Source organism: Mauremys mutica, chromosome 16 (assembly GCF_020497125.1).
Source record: "Mauremys mutica isolate MM-2020 ecotype Southern chromosome 16, ASM2049712v1, whole genome shotgun sequence".
Lineage (NCBI taxonomy): Eukaryota > Metazoa > Chordata > Testudines > Geoemydidae > Mauremys > Mauremys mutica.
The window spans coordinates 30,928,529-30,951,895 of NC_059087.1; the positions used below are offsets into that span (position 1 = coordinate 30,928,529).

Genomic DNA, 23,367 nt, shown 5'->3' on the forward strand with positions numbered 1-23,367 from the left:
CTTTGGTTCCTGGACTCTGCCCAGAAGCCCAGCTCCCATGCCTAGCAGCTTGGCTGGTCCATACTCTGCTGTGCACCTAAACTGCCCTGTCTTTCTCTCCTAGAGCCTTCCTATGTGCTCAGCCTGGCCCCTTCCAGGCTTGTCCTTGACCTTTAAAGGACTCTCCAAGCCCTTCCCAGGCCTGCTCCCCTGGGGGTCTCTCTCCGGGTTGAGCACAGGCTGCCCTTCTATCTCCCAGCAGGCCTGGCTCCTAGTCACATGCTGCTTCTTGTCCCATGACCCCTGCACTTATTCCCTCACCTGGGGACTTGCATAACCTGGGCTAGGTGCAGTTGAGCTCCAACCCCTTGAACGGCATCTCACCCTGGGACAGGCTGACAGTGGACACCTGTGGGCGAACTGTAACTGTTTGCTATGAAAGGTGCTGAAGACGCAATGGAAGATTCTCTGCACCTTGAAGTCTTTAAACCATGATTTGAGGACTTCAATGGCTCAGAGCCAGGTTTGATACAGGAGTGGGTGGGTGAGATTCTGTGGCCTGCGTTGTGCAGGAGGTCAGACTAGATTATCATAATGGTCCCGTCTGACCTTAAAGTCTATGATTCTATGAAGAGGAAATCCTTTGGACAGGTTTTAAATTATTCCAACTGAAAGTGAATGAGGGGAAATATGTCCAGAGTTTTCTTCCTAGCAGCAGAAAAATGTTGAGGTCAGAAAGGACCATTATGTCCATCTAGTTGGCCCTCCTGTATAACACAGGCTCTAGAATGTCCCCGAGTGGTTCCTCCAGCAAACCCAGGACATGTGACTGAGCCAGAGCACGTCTTTTGGACGACATCCACATGCATTAGAGCCAGCTGGGTAAGAGAAAAACTTTATTCTGCAGTGACATGAAGTTAAAGGACATGGAGAAGAAGAAAAGTTCTACCCGGGCTGTGACTGAAGTTGGAGCAGAGAGGCCAGGATAACCAGGGCTAGAACCCAGGACTGGCTGTCAGCAGACCTGCCATTTTCTATTCCTGGCTTTGTGACCATGAGTGAATCTGTTTGCCTCTGTGTGCCTCAGTTTCCCCAATTATAAAATAAAGCTAATCAAGGTTTCATTTATTCTCCCCATTTAACAGGGTGGGAAACTGAGATATGATTGTGGCCTGTCTACACTATCGGTCTGTAGTGTATTTGTATGAGCAGAGCCATGAGTACGATAGGGAGGTGACATAGCATCAGTGAGACTGAGATTGGAATACTGCATCCAGTTTTGGTGTCCACTTTTGAAAAAGATGTTTAAAAAATTGGAGATGGGGCAGCAAAGAGCCACAAAATGTTTTGAGGGCTGGAGAAAAATGCCTTTTAGTGAGCTCAACCTGTTTAGCTTTGAAAAAAAGAAGATTGGGAGGTGACTTCATTGAAGTGCTGAAGCGCCTACATGGAGGGAAAATATTGGGTATTAAAGGGCTCTTTAATCTAGCAGAGAAAGGCATAACAAGACCTAAAGGCTGGAAGCTGAAAAGAGACCAATTCATATTAGAAATAAGGCACAAATATTCAAGAGCCAGGATGATTCACCAAGGGAACAAACTACCAAGGGAAGTGGTGGGGATTCTCCATCTCTTGATGTCTTTTAATGAAGACTAGACGCCTTTTTGGACCGGAGTTGGTAAAACAACTAGCCACTGTGCTATACAGGAGGCCTGTGATATGCAGGGGGTCAGATTAGATGCTCTAATTGTCTCTTCTGGCCACAGAGTCTGCTATTTTATGAAAAACTGAGTGTAGCATGGGGAGCAGCCTCAGATATTTTACTGTGTAGCTGACCCCCTTCCTAGAATGAACACACAGTGTGTGGGGTGATCCACGGGGGGGACTCAAACATCCAATATGGCTGGCCAAGGGCAGGACATTAGCCCTGAAGGGAAGGGGTGGGTGTGGCAGTGACATCACAAGGGCCTTTGGTAGGACCCCAGCCTATTGGTCAAAGGTGGTGGGGAGGTGGTGACCTCACAGAGAGACCCTGACATCAGCAAGGCAGGACAGGGGTGCAGGACGGGGCAACCTTGGAGACCCCTGTGGTGTTGCCTCAGCAAGTCTCCTTCTCGAGGTTCTCCTTGAGGACTGAGAGAGAATTTGGGTTCACATACGTGAGCACGAGGAGGACCCTCTTCGGAGTTTTCTCCTTCCCTTTTAGTGATTTTGCTAGAAAACAGACGTCTCTGTTTAGAAGGTAAGAGCCTCCAAGAGGTTTGGAACCTGTTCAGTCTGATCCACCTGGTGCCGGCTGAATTCTAGGCATGGAAAACACTAGATTGAGTTGGCAGAATTTTATTCCCCACCTCAGACTTTGTGCCTTAGAATCACTGGGGACACTGGGGTTTCTCCTTTTTGGTTTCCCTTTTCCTCCATTCCTCCGTTCCTCCCTCCTCTTCTCTTGCATCCTTTGTCCTTTCCCCTACTCTCCTCCTACCACCAGGCACTGTGTGTGGGTGGGTGGGTGGAGGGGGAGCTGCTCTCCAACCTCTCATTGTGGGAGGCCCTCACAAAGAGGTGGGGCTGGAGTAGTGCTCTGAGAGCGATCCCCTCTGGTGGTGACCTGGGCCATCTTTGGGACATCTGGTGAGAACTCTGAACCTCCTGCCTCTCAGAGTCTCAGCACTGTTGGGTGACCACGGGACTATTGAGAGGGAGGGGACTCAGGTCCTTTTGTTCTCTATTAAGACCAAGCAAACAAGTCATAACCGATCATGTATTTGATTACTCTCGCTGCTTCTCTCCATTTGTTGTCTGTGAACAGTTCATGATTCTCTCTCTAATGGTCTAGTTCTTCCAAAAAATATGCAAACCCATACGTCCAGGAACAAAGGGTCAGGCCACACCTACAGAATGGGGGGATGTTCCCTGGAAAGCAGTGACTTTGAAAAGGATTTAGGGGCCATAGTGGACAAGCAGGAGATGCTTTTGTTTTGCAACAAAATATTTTTTCAAAGAATTTTCATCCAACTTGTCATGATTTCAAGAAACAAACTGATTTAGTCTGAATGGGATTTCCTGACAGAAAACAGGTTCCATGAGAATGTTCCCACCATCTGGATTCCTGGGCTGTATCCCTGCCTCTGGGGGTTTCTTGTCTATTTAGAACAGGGGTCAGGACTAGTGGCTTCTCTTTCTGGCTCTGTGACTGCCTTGCTGTGTGGGACCTTGGGTAGGTCGTTTCCCTTCTCTGTACCTCAGGATCCCCATCTGTCCCATGGGAATAAGGACAATTCGCTAACTCCGGGCAGCAATGAGCCTGGGTGAGATAAGGGGCATTAAAGCCCTCTGCAAAGGAGAAAGGGGTGTTTCCAGGTGTTGAGTGCCAAGGAATTCTAAACTCTGCTAAAATGTCTGGTCTAGAGAAACAAGAAATAGTTGGGGCCAAATTTTAACCATTGTCTTTTTGACTCCCACTGAGCCATAGAGAGCGGGAGCAACTTGCCCAAAGTCCCACAGGTCAATAGGAAAACCAGCAATGGAACCCAGGAGTCCTGACTCCCCATCACTACAGCAGCAGAGCACCCTCCCTCTCAGAGGCAGGGGGACCGGACATGCGGGCCTGGTTGTAATTTCCAGCTGTGGGACGGAGTGTGTGGCAGTGGTTAGTGAAAGGGCCTAGAAATATGAACTGCTTGGTCCCATCCATGGCTCTGACACGTGGGGTGACTCTGAGCCAGTAGCTTCCCCTCTCCAGGCCTGTTTCTCATCAGTAGGGTTGGGGTCCCAGTCCCTACAGCCCGGGGGGCGGGGGGGAGGCTTCAGGAAGGTGTGTAAAGTGGCGGGATAGCAGGAGCTGGGAGGTGCTGACACCCCCGCACTAGGGCAGTGTTCTGCACCCCCTGCTGCTGGCTGAGTTTCTCCATCTCTTGGCAATAAGACAGACTCTTGTTTTCACAGCCAGTCGATCACCCAGTGTCATCACCCTGCTTGCTGATTGCGCAGGGCAACTCTGCAGGTCACTGCCTTCTCCAGCCTGCCTTGGGCTTGGGGAGTGAGGAGAAGGGTGAGGGACAGTACCTGTGGTTTCCCCTGTCTGTCTGGAAAGAGGCAGAAACGGGGAGAGAATCTCTCCCAAAAGAGACTTGACTTGCAAACAGTCCCTAGGAGCCCCTCACTCTCAGACTGGGCAGGGGCTTCTCCAGAGCCATCTCCAGTGTGTTTGGAAACATCCCAGCAACGGGGCTCCCAGCCCTTCTCTTGTGAGAGACTGTTCCCCAGGCTGAGAGTCTCTGAGCTGGGCCAGACCCTGCGAGCTGCTGAGCATGGAAATCAATGGGAAACAAGGGCGCCCTGCCCTGGGCTTCCTATGTCTCGGGACTTTGTGACTTTGACTTGGGGAATGGTTTCCCAGGAGAACTCCGTCTCCTGGATTCTGTTCCTTCTCTCGCCTGGGCGGGAGCGTGTCCTGGGACGGCACAAGGGGGCTGCTTGTCCAAATGACAGCTGGTCTTTGTGACTGATCCCTCTGCTCTAAAAGGAGGAGACTCCCTGGGCATTGCAGCACCAGCAGAGGTGAAAGTAAGCAGGTAGGCCCAGTATGGTGTACAGGCAAGAGCAGGTACGGTGTGCCGGGTGGCCCGGTTTCCCCAGGTGGCAATTTAAAGGGCCTGGGGCTCCCAACTGGCTCTGACCCCGATCCCCGCTCCTTCCGCCTGAGACCCTGCCCCTTCCGGGGGCCAGAGCCGGCCCCAACCCAGCCCTGTACCAGTAAGTCCCTAGTTCTACTTTCACCCCTGAGCACCAGGGATGAGGAGGGGGAGCGTTGAGGGGGAGCAGGTCATGCAATGAACTCCTGCCAGTGTGTGCAGCTTGCACTCCCTGCACCCCTGTGGGGGGAGGAGGAGCTGCTCTGGCTGGGGCAGGGATGGGGAGGGACCGAAAAGGCCTGTTAGCGAGGGGCTGCCTTAACCCCAGACTCACGCCTGCTCCCCTCTCGGTTCCAGGATGGCCGGGCTCCTGAGGATGTTCAGGAAGAAGACTCTGCAGGTGGCCCCAGATACTGAGGGGAGCAGCTGCCATCTTCCCCAGGAGCAGAGCAGCCCCTCCAGCCCTGCTAGCAGGGAAGCAGCTCCAGGCCAGGCCAGGGGGTGGAAGTGCCCAGCCTTCTGGCGGAGGAAACCCGCTCCCAGTGCAGGCGCCAAGGTGGGTGAGGCACCAGCCAGGCCCAAATGGAGCCGGCCCAGGATGCGGCTGGGCAGGTGGGACCCAGCCCTGGGCTCCGGGGCTTCTTGTGTGGGAAGCACTAGCCCCAGGAGCCCAGCCCTGATTCCCAGCAGGAGGCATCGTCCTGCTCGGGCACTGAGGACCTTCCAGCCTCCCCAGGGCAGGAGGTGGAGGATCCCTGTCCCAGCACCAGCAGCTCGGCCCGCTCCCCTTGGGACAGCAGCAGCGCCTGGGACTCTGGCAGCAGCGAGGCCGATGGGTGCCCCTGCTTTGTTCCAGGTGAGGAGCTCGGCTGGGCTAAGGGAGGGGTGAGGGCGGGGCTGTGAACACCCTGGGCCCAGGCGCTCTACCAGGGCTATTGGGGGGGGGTCCCCAGCCCAGGGGTCTGGCCTGAGCCATGCGAACTCCGCTGTCACCAGCAGCAAGGGGAGCTGGGGTGGGGGGGCAGAGGGAGCTGCTGCCACTTGGGTCCCTGAGGCTCCGCGGGGGGGCACCTCCCAGGGAGTCCAGCACAGTGTGTGTGTGGGGGGACTCTCTGCTAGGGGCTCCTGAAGCTGTGGGGGCTGAAGACATCCCTGAGAGGGGGGAGTGTGGTGCCCAATCTGCCCTGGGTCCCTGAGAGGGGAAGGGGGGATATTAACCCTGCTCTTCCCACCACGCCCCTGTCCTTTCCCCAAGTGGCAGCAGGAGTGACCCTGTTCCCTTCTCTCCATGGTACAGGGACCCCCAGGGACTCAGAGGAGGAGGAGGAGGAATGGGTGGACGTGACCACAGAGGAAGCTGCTCTCAAGGACATCTGAGAGCAGCTCCAGGGCAGAGAAAAGGTACAAACGTTCCCCAGCTGGGCTGGAACCAAGATTGTCCTGCCCCTTCCCAGCATCCCCACTCCCTGGTGATCCAACACCCCTAATGGGGACCTTTCTCCTCCATGATCTGGGACCCCCAAGATGGGGGTGTTTGTCACACACCAGCCGGGGTCTTCTCCCCCCACAGGTACTGTCCCAGTTCCTGACCCTGCTTGTGCAGGAGTCGTGGGTGATTTGGATAATGGGTGGGTGTGATGGAGTAGGGAGTATTAACCTGGTAATGTTGCATGGGAGTTTTACTAGTTTACTGTCTGCATTGATACGAGATGATGGTGGGATATAAGGGTGGGACTTCACTTGAGGGATGATACGTGAGCACGTAACCTGAGCCCAGGAGGCGGTTGGGGCCGGATAACACCTTCTGCCTGGGAAACTGGACAAAGGATGGAGGAGGAGCTGGGGTGTGTGGCTGGGTGAGACTGCTGGAGGGGGGTTCAGTTTGGAGCTGGATGGGGAAATGTTGGTGCCAGTCCCCCACACTACACAGTCCAATACTGGCTCCTCTCTCTTGCCAGCACCAAGAAATGTGCCCTGGAGGCAGAGCTGGAGACCCACCTACTGCGAGCTGCCTTGTATGCCATCTTCACCCTGGGCATGGAGAAGGACACTACCCAAGTTCAGGTAGATCATCCTCCTACTCCTCCGTGCCAGGAGCAGGAGTGGCCTCTGGTCCTTGCTCCCTTGATTCTCTGGAGCTCCAGAGATAGGGGTGGGGTGGGCAGAGATGGAAAAAGCTGCAGGGGTGAATCCTTCCCTCCATGAGGGATTCCTTCCTTCCTTCCACATGCTGTGTTTTGCCCAGCAGCCCAGCTACCATCCTTAGCAGCTTGGCTGTTCCATACTCTGCTGCCTATGAGGCCCTCCGCAGAGACCTGCTAAGGTCATGAGTTGAAGAGCCAGCTGTCATCCTGCCATGAATCCTTGCTAATTGCTAGCAGTGGGATGCAAATGAGAGAGGCCAGGATATGTGTTTGGGGGTCTCACCGGTGCTCCCCAGAGACCCCTCTTCCCATGCTGTGGCAGGTGTAGCCTCAAGTTCCCTAACTCTGACCCATGGCTCTCCCTTGCTTTTCAGGCTCTGCACAAGATCATACCAGAGATCCTGGATGCCATGCTGGGGAACCTGCTGCCAGAGTCCCCAGGCACCGACAGGCTCCACTACATCTTGGAGATGAGCCTGAGGAGGAGGGGCGGGGGGCAATTTTACCTTCACTCTTAGGAGGACTGGTAAGGAGAGACTGGAAGATCCATTTTCCGGTCTGTCCTCCTAGTTGGGCCCCCACTGGGCCGTCCTTGGGTAGGGCAGTCAGTGCAATGCAATGTCAGGACCTTCCTCCTGGAAAAATCATGGGGCAGGTCCTCAAGGAATCAATTCTGAAGCACTTAGAGGAGAGGAAAGTGATCAGGAACAATCACCAAGGGCAAGTCATGCCTGACTAACCTAATTGCCTTCTATGAGGAGATAACTGGCTCTGTGGATGAGGGGAAAGCAGTGGATGTTTATTCCTTGACTTTAGCAAAGCTTTTGATATGGTCTCCCACAGTATTCTTGCCAGCAAGTTAAAGAAGTATGGGCTGGATGAATGGACTATAAGGTGGATAGAAAGCTGGCTAGATCGTCAGGCTCAATGGGTAGTGAACAACGGCTCCATGGCTAGTTGGCAGACGGTATCAAGTGGAGTGCCCTAAGGGTTGGTCCTGGGGCTGGTTTTGTTCAATATCTTCATTAATGATCTGCAGGATGGCATGGACTGCACCCTCAGCAAGTTTGCATATGACACTAAACTGGGAGGAGTGGTAGATATGCTGGAGGGTAGGGATAGAATACATAAGTACCTAGACAAATTGGAGGACTGGGCTAAAAGAAACCTGATGAGGTTCAACAAGGACAAGTGCAGAGTCCCGCACTTAGGACGGAAGAATCCCATTCACTGTTACAGACTAGGGGTTACAGTGGACAAGAAGCTGGATATGAGTCAACAGTGTGCCCTTGTTTCTGAGAAGGCTAACGGCATTTTGGGCTGTATAAGTAGGGGCATTGGCAGCAGATCGAGGGACGTGATCATTCCCCTTTATTCGACATTGGTGAGGCCTCATCTGGAGTACTGTGTCCAGTTTTGGGCCTCACACTACAAGAAGGATGTGGAAAAATTGGAAAGAGTCCAGCGGAGAGCAACAAAAATGATTAGGGTGCTGGAACACATGACTTATGAGGAGAGGCTGAGGGAACTGGCATTGTTTAATCTGCAGAAGAGAAGAATGAGGGGGGATTTGATAGCTGCTTTCAACTACCTGAAAGAGGGTTCCGAAGAGGATGGATCCAGACTGTTCTCAGTGGTAGAAGATGACAGAACAAGGAGTAATGGTCTCAAGTTGCAGTGGAGGAGGTTAGGTTGGATATTAGGAAAAACTTTTTCACTATGAGGGTGGTGAAGAACTGGAATGGGTTACCTAGGGAGGTGGTGGAATCTCCTTCCTTAGAGGTTTTTAAGGTCAGGCTTGACAAAGCCCTGGCTGGGATGATTTAGTTGGGTTTGGTCCTGCTTTGAGCAGGGGGTTGGACTAGATACCTCCTGAGGTCCCTTCCAACCCTGAGATTCTATGATTCTAAGGAGCTGGGACTTCACGCAAAGCTCTGGTTCTGTTGAGCACTAACCACAGGGCCCCAGACTGGCTTGGGGAGGGAGAGTCTGAACCCCCTTCCTGCCTGTGAGATGGTCCTCTGAGAAGAAGCACAGGCTCCTTCCTAGAGAAACAGGAGCACCCCAGGCAATCAGCCCTTCTCTCCAGCGGGCCCTGAGATTCCTGGGGGAATTGTGTTCACAGTCACTCCCTTCATCCAGCCAAGGGGCGAGGGATCTGTCTCCTTCCTGGTGAGCTGTTCAGGATGTTCACCATAGGGTCCTCCGACTCTACCACCTCCTCAGCCTGCAGGTTCATATTTCGTGCCACCTGCGCAGGAGTTCCTGGTGGGCACGTCTATCTATAGAGGGCAGCCCTGAGCGTGAGGCTTTGTGCTGGGCATCCTGGACCTGGTGGTATGCCCATGGGGTCCAAAATGGCCACTGAGCTGGCCCATGCTGCTGCACAGGCCCTGGCCCTACATCAACGTCAGGTCTGTCCCGCGCTGACTTGTGCTGGGGCCTTTGCAAATATTTGGACCCGGTCTCTGCATTTGAAGACAGGGACTGGGACCATGATGGCTCAAAGTACTTGCTCTCCTAACCCTTAGCGGTGAGGGGGATGGAGGCCAGGGTCTGCCAAAAGGTCTTTGTGTTGGCCTGTATAGTTTTAATGAGGGGTAGATCTCCAAACACAGGACCTCTGGGCACAGGACGAGCTGTCTCTTCATATCAATATCAAGGAGCTCATAGCGGTGCGTCTCGCATGCCAGGCCTTTCAGTCTCATCTGCAAGGCCAGCAAATGGCAGTCATGATGGACAACACCACTGCATTGTTTTACATCAACAAGCAGGGTGAAACCCGGTCCTCGCCTCTCTCTCAGGAGGCTCTCAGGCTCTGGGAATTCTGTATAGCCCACTCCATTCATCTGGAAGCATCACATCTGCCAGGAGTCTTGGCGGACCATCTCAGCAGGTCCTTCCACAACCACGAGTGGTCCATCCGCTCGGACGTCATTCACTCCATGGTGGGGGTTTCCCCAGGTCGACCTGTTCGCCACTCGGAGCAACAGGAAATGCCCAGTGTTTTGTTCCTTCCAGAAAAGCAGCCTGGACTCAATCACAGATGCATTCCTGCTACCCTGGGGAGGCCGTCTGCTCAACACCTTTCCCCCGATCCCTCTCGTGCACAAGGTACTACTCAAGGTCCGTAGAGACGGGACAGAGATAATTCTGGAGGCGCCAGCATGGCCTCAACAACACTGTACACTATGCTTCTGGATCTGTCCATCAACACTCCAATCGCGTTGCCGCTCCTCCCCGACTTGATCACTCAGGACCATGGTCGTCATCATCACCCTGACCTCTGGTCCCTCCACCTCATGGCCTGGAAGCTTCATGGCTTGTTAACCTATGGTGCTCCTGTGCTCGGAGCAGGTAAGGGAGGTCTTACTCGGCAGCAGAAAGTCCTCCACGAGGGCCACATATCTGGCAAAGTGGAAGAGGTTCACTTGCTGGTGTGACCAGTGTCATACACTCCCACTTCAAGCACCATTACCTCTTATTCTGAAGTACCTTCTGCATCTGAAACAGCAAGGCCTGGTAGTGTCATCCGTAAAGGTACACCTAGCGGCTATCTCGGCTTTCCACCCCAGAGTCTCTGGACACTCTGTCTTTGCCAACCCCATGGTTGGACGGTTCCTCAAGGGTCTGGATCATCTACATCCCCAGTATAGCAGCGTGTTCCTGCGTGGGACCTTAATTTGGTCCTCTCCAAATTAATGGGGTCCCCATTCGAGCCGCTGGTGACTTGCTCCCTTCTCTACCTATTGTGGAAGGTAGCCTTCCTAATTAAGCATGAAGGGTGTCTGAGTTAAAGGCTCTAGTTGTTACCTCCAACCCATCTTATGCAGTTTTCCACCAGGTGCAGCTTGGACCTCACCTGGCCTTTCTACCTGAGGTGGTATCTCATTTCCATACCAGCCAAGACACATTCCTGCCTGCTTTTTATCCAAAGCCTCATACCACTAGCTGTGAGCAGAGGCTGCACTCCTTGGATGTTTGGTGAGTGTTGGCCTTCTATATCAAATGCACCAAGCTATTCAGGGAATCAAAGCAATTGTTCATAGCTGTGGCTGATCGCATGAAAAGTCTACCAGTCTCATCTCAAAGAATATCTTCTTGGATCACGTCCTGCATCCGCACGTGCTACGAGCTGGCCAAGACACCAGCCCCGACACGTACAGCATACTCCACAAGGGCACAGGCCTCATCCTGGCCCAGGTCCCGATACAAGAAATCTGCAGGGCAGCAACTTGGTCCTCAGTACATATGTTCACCTCTCATTACGCCATCGCCCAGCATCCAGAGATGATGCAGCCTTCAACAGAGCGGTGCTCCAATCTGTGATTCCATAACCACCTAGGTAAGGCTTGGGAGTCACCTAACTGGAATTGACAGGAGCAATTACTCGAAGAAGAAAAAACAGTTATTCACCTCTCGTAACTGTTTTTCTTCAAGATGTGTTGCTCACTTCCATTCCAAACCCACCCGCCTTCCCCTCTGTTGGAGTAACCGTCAAGAAGGAACTGATGAGGCACCAGGTTGGCAGGGTCATATATTGAGCACCATGATGGCGCCACTCCAGGGGGCTCCACAGCGGACCTGATGGGTGCTGCTAGGGCAAAACTTTCTGACGACTCTGCACATCTAATTGGAATGGACATGAGCAACACATCTCAAAGAACAACAGTTACAAGAAGGTGAGTAACCGTTTTTTGCTGCAATTTTCATAGTCCTGAGTGGGACTCAGCCAGGGGACAGGGCATGCCCCGGTCCCCAGGCTTTAAGCCCTGTGATCGCTGCAAATGGCCTATCCCCATCAGCAATCCACATACCAGCTACCTAAGGTGCTTAGGCAAGGGGCACATAAGCAACAAGTATCTGCAAGTCCTTCAAACCTAGGACAAAGAAGGAGCGCAATATCCATCTAAGAGCACTCCTAATGGAGTCGGCGTTCACTCTGGCACTGGAGCAGTGGCCTGACTCCTCCCTGAGCACCGCCGCCTCCATGAGCAGTGCTCCGCTGCGCCATCCATGAGCCAGCACTGGTCTCCCTCCACAGCTCCGGTCAAGAAGCTGAAAAAGACTGTGAGGGGAAGATCTCCTACCTCCCGCAAGGGAAAGGAGAGGGCTGGAGGCAAACCAAGACCCATGCTGGCCAGCTCAACGCCCACTTCGGGAAGTCGGGCTCCAGCTCAAGTTGAGCAGTGCAGCCCATCCTGTACTTCGCCTGTGACTCCAGATAGTGGTGCAGACCCAAGCCAGCTTCAGGTGCCATCAAAGCCCTTCAAGCAGCTCAGGAGAGCCTGATGCTCCCGGTGCCTCTCACACCGGCTCCTGCAGTACCCCAGTCTCAGGGAAAACCCACGTTGGGACCTATGCGTGTGTCCCCGCCTCAGCAGCATCTTTCCCCATCAAGAGGGATGTCCTGCCATCGCTTGCCCACTCGAAGCCATCATGCCTCAGGACTACAGCAGCAGGCTCCCCAGAGCCCTCGTCGGTCCCCGCACCGGGGGCACCGCTCGAGGGACTTGAGGCGTAACTCAATGGCAGATTGGCGCAGACCCTCTGAGGAACGGGCCACCCAGCAAGAACTCCAGGACCGGCCCCAACCGTCTCCAAGGGCCCGGTACCTATCACTGGACCGATTGAGGATCAGAGACCGCCGATCGCCTGGCTGTCATCGCCCGTCTCCAAGCAGTAGGTCGCTCTACTCAGGAAGCAAGTATCAGGTGTAACCATGTTAGTCTGTATCCACAAAAACAATGAGGAGTCCGGTGGCACCTTAAAGACTAACAGATTTATTTGGGCATAAGCTTTTGTGGAGAAAAAAGAAGAAGTGGGGTTTTTAACCCACAAAAGCTTATGCCCAGATAAATCTGTTAGTCTTTAAGGTGCCACCGGACTCCTTGTTGTTTCTACTCAGGAAGTTGTTCCCAGCAACCGGCCTGTAGTAGCTCCGGGTCCCGTCTGACATCCTGGTACCAGTCGAGTAGCGTGAGGTGTGGATCGCCGGGTGTCTGATGCAGATCCGCCGAAGGCCGTCGGTTCCTGAGACCACGACCAACACACCAGTCTCGCTTGGACAGGTCGGCTTTGGGATGCAGCGATGGGCACCGGTTGGACAAGAGCCACCATTCTGCTTGATCTGGTCACCCAGTACTGACCACTCTGCTTATAGCTCCAGCACGGAGCGACGTTCCCTGACTGTGGGACAAGCCCCGGTACCTGCAGTGGCACCTACATCATCAGCACTGAAACCTGTCCCAGACACAGTGGCCGGCACCATGGTACCCGTGGAACCCTTGGGGGTTCACCCAACCTTCCCAGGCTACCTGGTCAGCATCAGGAGCCTCGGAGAGGCCAGCGGTATCCCGTCCCCCTCCGATGCCTGAGGCTTTGGGGGGTAAGACCCCACAGGTCCAGGAGGACCAAGGGGAGCAAACTGCTGGACCACCAATGGAAGTGGCACCAGCATCGTCCTCGTCATCACCAGATGAGGCTGTCACAGGGCCCCCACACCCAGTTCCTCAGGATGACGCCAAAGCGCACCAGGAACTTTTGAAGAGGGTCACTTCTAACCTGGGGCTTCAGGCAGAGGAACTGGAAGAGATCTCAGACTCTCTGTTTGTCGTCCTCTGTTCCTCAACTGCTGCCAAGGTGGATCTACCCCTTCATGAAGGGGTTTCCAAAATCACTAACGCCCTGTGGCAGACCCCCTCCTCCCTGGCCCCTATCTCTAAGAGGGCCAAACCAAGTACTTTGTGCCCACCAGAGGGCATGAGTACTTATACTCCCACCCTGCCCCCAATTCCCTTGTGGTAGAGGCAGTTAACCACAAAGAGAGGCAGGGACAACCCGGGGCCACCCCCAAAAATAAAGACTCGAGGAGGCTGGATCTCTTTGGATGTAAGATTTATTCGACTTCCAGCCTTCAGCTGAGAGTGGCCAACCACCAAGCCCTCCTTGGCTGATATGACTTCAATATGTGGCAAGCCATAGCCAAGTTTGAAGGGTTGCTTCCTGAGGATTCCAATAAGAAGTTCTGAGCGATCCTCGATGAGGGCACGACCGTGACCAGGGCAGCCCTCCAGGTAGCGTTGGATGCCACTGATGCGGCTGCCTGTACCATGGCTTCCGCTGTCTCCATGCGGCGAGCCTCCCGGCTGCTCCTCTCTGGGTTGTCCATGAAGGCCTAGCAGTCATTGCAGGACCTGCCTTTCAACGGCCAAGCCCTGTTTGCGGAGCAAATGGACAGCAAATGGCCTCAAGGACTCCTGCACCACCCTGAAAACCCTGGGTCTCTACGTCCCAGCCCTGGCACATAAGCAGTTCAAACCAGAGCAGCCTCAGGGCCAGGGGAGCCAGCCTCAGCACGACCAGCCCCACAAATGAGCCAAGGGCTACAAGTGCCACCTGAGCCACCTGCCTCCACCCTTTGCTACAGGTCGAGCCCGGCTGGGCAGGACCTGTACCAAACAAGGGGCCAAATGGTCATTTTGAGGTTGCGCCTGAGGGCAGCCTACCAGACTATTCCCCGAATCCATCTTTCCCAGTGTTCTCCAACTAACTGCCTTTCCCTCTTCCTCCTTGCTTGGACCGCTATGATCTCAGACCGTTGGGTCCTCAGCACAGTGGAGCAGGATTATACCCTCCAGTTCTTTTCTACACCCCTTTCCCACCTGCCTTCCCACGTCCCTCTTCAGGGACCCCTCTCGTGAGAGTCTCCTTGTGCAGGAGGTAAAGGGGTTGTTACAGCTGGGCGTGGTGGAGGAAGTTCCTCTCGAGTAGCAGAACAAGGGGTTCTATTCACAGTATTTTCTAATCCCAAAGGCAGTCTACGGCCCATCCTGGACCTGCGAGACCTCAACAAGTATCCACATGGTCTGCCTGGTTTCCATTATCCCCTCCCTGCATCCGGGAGACTGGTATGCCGCCCTCGACCTCAAGGACTCATACTTCCACATAGCAATCTTTCCAGGGCACAGATGCTTCCTCTGGTTTACAGAGGGGCCCCACCACTAGCAGTCTGCGGTCCTCCTGTTCGGCCTGGTGACAGCACTGAGAGTGTTTACCAAGTGCATGTCGATGGTAGCGGCTTACCTCAGGCACAGGAGGACAGTCCTGGAGTGGGTTCTGTTTGATAACCCCCCTCACTCCATCAAGTTGGTGTCAGGCGCCTCGGACCTTGGCTGAGGGGTGCATCTTGGCGACCTCCAGACACAGGTGATGTGGTCCCCGCAGAGGAGGCGAAGTTGCACATAAACGTCAAAGAGCTCAGACCAATCCGGCAAGGTGGAATGAGTCCTGACAGACAACACAGCCTCGATGTTCTACATCAACAGGCAAGGGGGAGTATCAGAGGGGTAGCCGTGTTAGTCTGGTTCTGTAAAAGCAGCAAAGAATCCTGTGGCACCTTATAGACTAACAGACGTTTTGCAGCATGAGCTTTCGTGGGTGAATACCCATTTCTTCGGATGCAAATCTTGCATCCGAAGAAGTGGGTATTCACCCACGAAAGCTCATGCTGCAAAACGTCTGTTAGTCTATAAGGTGCCACAGGATTCTTTGCTGCAGGCAAGGGAGAGCAGCTCGTTGGCTCTCGGACAGGAGGCACTCCATCTGTGGGACTTCTGCATCAGCCATGTAATCCACCTGGAAGCGTGTCACCTTCCCAGCATCAATAATACGCTGGTGGACCAGCTCAGCAGGGACTTCTCTCACCATGAGTGGTCGCTCCACTCAGAGGTAGCCTGCATGATCTTCCAACGGTGAGGAACTCCCCACGCGGACCTGTTCGCCACCAGACAGAACAGGAAGTGCCATCGGTTCTGTTCTCGGCAAGGTCTGAGCAGGGGATCCCTTTCCGACACCTTCCTCCTGTCGTGGTCAGGGAGCCTGATGTACATGTTCTCGCCAATTCTGCTCACCAGCAAGGTACTGATCAAGAGGGACAAAGCACAGGTAATCATGATCGCTCTGGCGTGGCCTCGCCAGTACTGGTTCGGCACACTCATGAGCCGGGCACACGGCCCCTCCCTGGGCCTTTCCCAACTGTCCGGACCTGCTGTCACAGGACCCTGGTCAGCTATTGCATCCCAACCTCGTGTCCCTCCACCTCTCGGCATGGATGCTGCGTGGCTGAACCCAGAGGAATGGACTGTTTGGATGTGGTACAACAGGTCCTCCTAGAGAGTAGGAAGCCCTCAACCAGACTGACTTACCAAGTGGATGAGGTTTTCCCACTGGGCTTCTGAGTGGGGCATCTCTCCCTTGCCTTCTTCCGTTCAGTCCATCTTGGACTACCTGCTTCACCTGAGGAACCAGGGCCTGCCACACTCCTCCAGTAGAGTGCACCTTAAGGTCATCTCCTCCTTCCATCCTCCAATCCAGGGCCAGACGGTGTTTTCTCGTGACATGATGGTCAGATTCTTGAGAGACTCTTCCCGCAGGTGCAGACCCCTGTCTTATAGTGGGGTCTTAACTTAGTCCTCTACAGGCTCATGGGCCCGCCTTCGAGTCGCTGGGCTCCTGCTCTCTTTCCCATCTGTCATGGAAAGTTGCATTCCTGGGGGTGGTGATGTCGGTGAGACAAGTTTCTGAGATTAAAGCCTTGACCTCAGAACTGCCATACACGGTCTTTTACAAGGTCAAGGTTCAGTTGCGGCCACACCCGGCCTTCCTGCCGAAGGTGGTATCTACCTTCCATATGAACCAGGACATCTTCCTTCCAGTACTCTGGCGTAAACCACACAAGACCAGTGAAGAGAGGCTTCTGCATGTGCTGGACGTCAAAAGGGCGTTGGCCTTCTATCTAGAGCATATCAACCCCTTGTAACAAAGCGGCCTTTGGCGGGACACTACTGAGAGTATCAATTCAGGACAAATTGTTTGGAGCAGGGCAGTTACAGCCCAAGCTCAGGGTCCTTCACTACTAAGGCACCAAACCAGCCAAACAGAGAGGACTTCGGTTTTACCCCACTGGCTAACCAGAAGTCATACAAGCAATTCCCTCAGGGTCTGGCTACACTTGCAGCTGTGCAGCGCTGGGAGTTAAACCTGTCTTCGTACAGCTGAGTAGGGAAAGTACTGCAGTCTGTCCACACTGACAGCTACCAGCGCACTGTCGTGGCCACATTTGCAGCATCTGCAGCGGCATTGGGAGTGGTGCATTATGGGCGGCTATCCCAGTGTTCAAGTGGCTGCAACATGCTTTTCAAAAGGGGGCGGGTGGAGTGTGACAGGGAGCATGGGGGAGAGAGAGAGTGGATTTTTGGAGTCGACACTGTGTCAGCAGCTGCCTTACAAGTTCCGACCTCCTCCCCAACCCCTCTCTCACTCACTGAAAGCAAATAGCCCTCTTTGTTTTTTTCCTCACAGACCAGATAAGCAGCCGCTCTGAAACGGACCCCCGCCTCCCGCCCGCCACGCTGCTTCTCTCCTCAAGCCCCCTCTCTCCCCCTCTCTTCAAGCAAACACTAGCTGTGGGCGTTCCAAAGGGAGCTCATTCACAGCAAACAGGAGCTGTGTTTGTTTTTTTGATAAGCAGCTCCAGGAGCCCTGAGTTCACAACAAAACGAACAGAGGCATCACAACAAAACAAAGAGAGTAATCTTTACTTAAAAGGATTATGGGAAGGTTCTGAAGATCAGTTACAGCCTTCTAAGATTATTCCCTGTTTACACTGGCACCCCAGCGCTGCAGCAGCAGCAGCAGCGCTATACTCTTTATTCCTCTCGTTGAGGTGGAGTACAGGCAGCACTGTAGCCAGGGAGATACAGCGCTGTATGTGCCTTGCCAGCGTGGATGAGGAGTGAGTTACAGCACTGTAAAGCCACCACCAGCGCTGTAACTCTCAAGTGTAGCCAAGGCCTCAGACACTCCAGTTTCCCAGTATCATCACCAGCACCGCTTTGTTACAAGGGGTTGATATGCTCTAGATAGAAGGCCAACACCCTTTTGACGTCCAGCACATGCAGAAGCCTCTCTTCACTGGTCTTGTGTGGTTTTTGTGTGTTTTTTTCCTCACAGGATTTCCAACTGGATCACCTCTTGCATACGCACCTGTTAGGAGCTGGTGGAGGTCCCGCCGCTGCCAATAGAGCCCACTCAACTAGAGCTCAGGCGTCCTTGGCTGCCTTCCTGGCACACGTCCCCATCCAGGACATTTGCAAGGCCACAACATGGTCCTCTGCTCACACGTTCACAGCACATTATGCCATCACGCAGCAAGCCTGGGATGACGCTGGGTTCGGCAGAGCTGTGTTGCAATTTGCATGTCCGTGAACTCCTACCTATCTCCATTGGTACTGCTTGGGAGTCACTTAATATGGAATGGAATGAGCAGTCACTCGAAGAAGAGAAGACAGTTACCTTTTCCATAACTGGTGTTCTTCGAGATGTGTTCTTCATGTCCGTTCCATGACCCGTCCTCCTTCCCCACTGTCAGAGTTTCCGGCAAGAAGGAACTGAGCGGGGGGGAGCTGGCGGCGCCCCTTATACCGTGGCATGTGTGTGCCACTCCAGGGAGCGCCAGAGCCGGTCCCCTACAGATACTGCTGAGGGAAAAGCTTCCAGCACCGGTGCATGTGGTGAGCACACACACCTAATATGGACTGGACATGAGCAACACATCTCAAACACCAGTTACAGAGCAGGTAACTGTCTTTTCCTCATGGTTCCTGACAGTTAGCTTTTTTTGACTGCTGCTGCACATGCAGATGTTTTCAGAGTCATGAAAACAGAGTCCACTCAAGATCTCTTTCTTGAGTTGTTAACAGCTAACTTAGATTTCATCCTTTTGTGTGTACAGTTGGGATCACATTTTCCAATGTGCATTACTTTGCACTTATCAGCATTGAATTTCATCTGCCATTTTGTTGCCCAGTCACCCAATTTTGTGAGATCCCTTTGTAACTCACAGTCAGGTTTGGACTTAATTATCTTGAGTAATTTTGTACTGTCTACAAATTTTGCCTTCTCATTGTTGACTCCCTTTTTACCTGCCAGGCCATCTAAAGATGTTTGCATTGGTGCTGTGATGGGTTACGCCACCTCTGGGATGCTACCTGATGTAAGAACCACGGAGCCCGCCTGTTCCACCAGCCTGGGCTCCCTTTCACTATTCAGCTGAACCAGGCCCTCAAGCCTTCTCCAGCACACACACAGGTAGGGACACCCTGCAGAAAAACACAGACACTGAAATCAGCTCTGCAGGGGTAGGCTTTAGCTAGGGAAATGCCCAGCACTCAAGTGCACACCCCTTCTGGAGTGTAAACCCAAAATTGTATCGTCTTGCGCTGCACAGAGAACTATGCAGCATAAGCTCGTGACATTCACCCCCTCCTCAATGTGGAGGAAGATATGCACAGCTTCCCCCCCCACCCAGGTATGAATTCCACAAACTGGTTTTAGAGAAAACAAAACAAGTTTGTTAACTACAAAAGATAGATTTTAAGTGATCATAAGGGAGCAAACAGATCAAAGCAGATTACCCAGCAAATAAAACAGCAACGTAATATAACCTTAAGATACTAAAGAAACTGGTTACAAGTAGTAATTTCTCACTCTAAATGTTGTTTCAGGTGGATTGAAGGGATTCTTGAAGGCAAACTGCTCTTGCTTGCAGCTTAAAACTCCAGGTATTTATTTCACAGGCCAGACACCTTCCCAGCCTGGGCTCAGTCCTTCTTTCCCACCACCCCCCTTTGTCTTTGTTTCTTAGATGTTTTCAGCAGTTGTCCTGGGTGGGGATTCAGTGAAGAACGACCCTCAATTATGTCACTCTCCTGCTTTAAATAGGTTTTACATTTGGCAGGAACCCTTTGTCTTCCACTGTGATTCCCACCCCCGGCCAGTGGGAAAGTACTAATTTTTATCATGGAGTCCAGTATCAAGTGATATGATCACATGACCCTGCAGCCATAACTCAGTGTATTGGAGCATCCACAGGAAGGCTTTCCAGAAAGGGGGAGATTAGCATCTTCAAAGACCTATTGTTCTGCCTAATGGCCCTTTCCAGCCAGCAATCTAGACTGATTGTTTTCTGGCTAGTGGGCATTCCTCAGGTGTAAACACATTTGTAATAACGTCACAGACAATATTTCTAACTTCAGATACCACATGTGTAGACGAGGCCCTGAAACATGAGCCCTTGTATCAGAGGCCTGGGATGAGGCCTGAGGCCTGAGCAAAAGTGATGGTCAGGACTTTGCTAACATAAAGCAAAGTTCAGCTGTGAGCCAGAGGCAGGCCCTGCTCACAGAAGCTGGCAAGGAAAGAGCTGATGCTGCAAATATACACATACCTAACAGGTACTGAGCACTAGTGATATAAAATATGTGCCAGGATGGTACCAGAACAGTCTGGGACTAGCACATTCCACACAGATAACAAGGAACGGGCTGACCCATCCCAAAGACGGGCAGGAGGGTAATATGATAGAGTTGTTTTGTTCAAACTAACATGTACAAGGTGAGAGGCGGCACCCTGACACGTGGAGGGGTTGCAGCTCTCTATGTCGGGAGTGATGTGTAACTTGTTTGTACCTCTGTATAAAAGTGTGCCCCTGAAGAGTTGTCTTTGTCCAGCCTAGGGGGCAGTGGTAAGTCCCACCACTGACTGAGCTGGTCCATTGTCGGGGGCACATATTCGTAGTATGTCCTGTAGAGCCTGTGAGGAACTATCACTGTGCTTCATTTGACAGTAAACCCGGCCGGGTGCCTTCGTACCTTATCGGAGTCTGTGGTCTTTGGGGGTTCTCTCGGGGTCTGCTGCGTCAGCGAGCGGCGCAGAGCCAGGACAGCACTCAGAGGGAACACGCACGCAGCCAACTGTTGTCAACATTGAACAGGGCAGAGCACCACACCGGTGACATCTGATGACATTGGTAAGCCCGATGTGATTATAGGATAATCATAGTCAGTAAATCATAACCTTTTCAATGATATCTCATATGACCCATCTCTCATAAAATACATCTTAGTTATGCCATAATCACAGTATAGCAATATCGCTATGAAGAATATGGGGGTGTAGTGTCACAGGTGCATTCTGGGTAGCTGTTCCATAATGCTGCTGACGGGAGTGGAATGTCAATGGTGTGCAGGAGGGAAGGTGAAGGGGATGGTGCAATGTTTCAGAGCGATCTGCAGTGCCAATGCGACACCGGTAGTTTGCGGCAACATTGCTTGGGTGATGCCTGAGGGATGACAAACCAACCCAGTTACAGTGGGAAACTGTCACAGTTTAAGCCCAGCTCTGGAGGTGCACCACTGATGATGAGCTGCCTGATTTGTAGGACAGCTTTATTATCCAGTAGGTCGGAGGTCCAAGTAGAGGAGGAGCCATATCAGAACTACCCCTTTCCAAGAAGGGAGAGGCTGAGAATGAGATTGAAGTTGGCACCATGACACCCCCTCCCCCAGGTGCTGTGATTCAGCACAGGGATTCATTGTAGCAAGACAAGGCAAAGTCTCATAGACTTGTAAATAGGGCCCTGAGCTAAACTTCAAACCAGCTCCTTGACCCTGCGCTACATGAATGTGAAGAGTTCTCACCCTCTGCCCGAGCCCAGTCACTTCAGCCAGCCAAAATCAGTGAGCTGCAAATGTTGGACTTGTGTTGCTTTGTTGGTCTATCCAGATACATAGTCCCAACTTGTCCCACCTGGGGCCACAAGAAAGGCAAAGAACCACAGGGCTAAAAGGGCCTGCAAGGGTCATCTAGTCTCACCCCTGCCGAGATGCAGGAGTTGTTGTGTCTAAACCATCCCAGACAGATGGCTCCAGCCTCCTTTGGAAAACCTCCAGGGAAGGAGCTTCCATGACCTCCCTGGGCGTCTGTTCCACTGGCCAACTGTTCTTACAGGTAGGGAGATTTTCCTGAGATTTAATCTAAATCTGCTCTGCTGTAGTTGGAACCCATGGCCGCTTGTCCTGCTCTCTGTGGCAAGAGAGAACAACCCTTCGCCTTCTTTCTTATTGCAGCCTTTCAAGTGTATGAAGCCTGGTATCATGCCCCCCCTTAATCTTGGCATGAAATTGTTGATCGGACAAGGGAAAATCCAGGCACTTGTCAATTTGTTTTTCTAGTCATATAAAATCTACTTTTCAGATGCAATTGGCCCATTTAAAGTCAAAGTCAATGAAACTCAGTTGTCCTTGCTTCCTGAGGAGAGAATGGGGCAGGAGTTGGAATGGCGAGCAGGAGATGGTTTGCTATTAACTCTTCAGAAAGGACAAAGTGCTTCTCTCACTAAAGACAGCTAAAAAGGCACACACGTACTTTTCCATGCAAGAAGTTATTTTAGCTGCTGCAGGGGTCTGATGCAGTTAGGAATGGGGAAGGGAGGTACCCAATGCATCTCTGTTAAGAGGTGGTCCTCACTAGGAAAATGTTTGAGACCCTCTAAACTTAAAAGAGATAGGTTGGCTCCTTAAAAGCAAGACTTAATCTTTCAAGGAAGGTCTGTGAGCTGGGAAGGTACTAATATTCAGAAATCAGACCAATGCGTTCCCCTTGCTAGAGAGGCCAGTTGCTGCTGACCCACCACCTATTCCGTTGCAGCCTGCCCTCAGTATGAAGTCTTGTCTATAGGTACCTGAGAGCTCTTCATGCTTCCCCAGCCACATCCAAGTTTCTCTCCCGAAGAGCATGATGGGTTTGGGGCAGAAAATCAAATCCAGGTGTCAGCCAACATTGGTTCCTGTGATGTTTGGGAAAATTCCTGGATGACTCAGTACCTATTTCCAGCTATTCACCCCCCCTCAGCCTATGGTCTTTTAACGGCTGTGCTTAACCTACCACCCAAGTGAAATTCTTAGGCGAGGCCTTATCTTCCCCTAGAAGGGTTGGGAGTGGTCAGGCAGCAGTGCTGGAAACAATCCCTACCACTGATGAGACAGATGAGTGGGAAGATCGTGTGATGGCTAAAGTACAGGGTGCGATGTCAGGACTCCTGGGTTCTGTTCCCAACTTTGTACCAGCCATACTCTAAGTCCTTGGCCAAGTCACTCAGTTTCTCTGTGCTAGTTTTCTCACCTGTAAAATGGCAATATAAGGCGTGTACCTTGCAGAGGGGCTGCAGTACTGAATTCATGAACGTAAAGCTATTTAGGAGTCTTAGGCTACGTCTAGACTACACACCACTGGCAGCGGCATGTGGAGTACACGTAGCTACATGTGGCAGTGAAAAGCTCCGGCAGCAACGAAAGGCTTCAGCAGGTCCCTGTTGCAGGACCCTTTCACTGGCAAGGAAAGGCACTGGCAGGGGGGAGGCAGCAGGACCCTAGACTGGTAAAATTAGCAGTGTAGACAGAGAACCTGATTTGGGTGAGTGGAGAACTGTGTAGGGTACGTTCCCTCAACCTTCAGGTGTGTCTTTACTTGCCTAAGCCATGCCTCATGGGCCACATTGCTCTTTATACCCCTACTATGGGGGCTACCCATACCTGTACTCTACCCACTGCCGAAAGAAGCATGCAGTGTAGCCGAACCCTTTGACGGAAGATGCTCTAGAGAAGCAAAGAAAGCAAATGATGAGCTGAGACTCCTGCTAAATGCTATTTTATTGTTACCTTATCCCCCGCACCCTCCATTGTGTCCTAACTCCAAACTGTGAGTGCCTT

General features: G+C 52.6%; 1 protein-coding gene across 1 annotated transcript in view; it reads left to right on the forward strand.

The window, feature by feature from the left end:
• Positions 1 to 19,323: 19,323 nt before the first annotated feature.
• The window catches only part of GAS2L1 (growth arrest specific 2 like 1), a 55,446-nt gene continuing 51,402 nt past the window's right edge, over positions 19,324 to 23,367 (forward strand). Inside the window, exons 1-2 of the mRNA XM_044990052.1 lie at positions 19,324 to 19,380; positions 20,445 to 20,627. The gene's annotated coding sequence lies outside the window, so the exon portion shown is untranslated. The remainder of the gene's footprint in view (positions 19,381 to 20,444; positions 20,628 to 23,367) is intronic.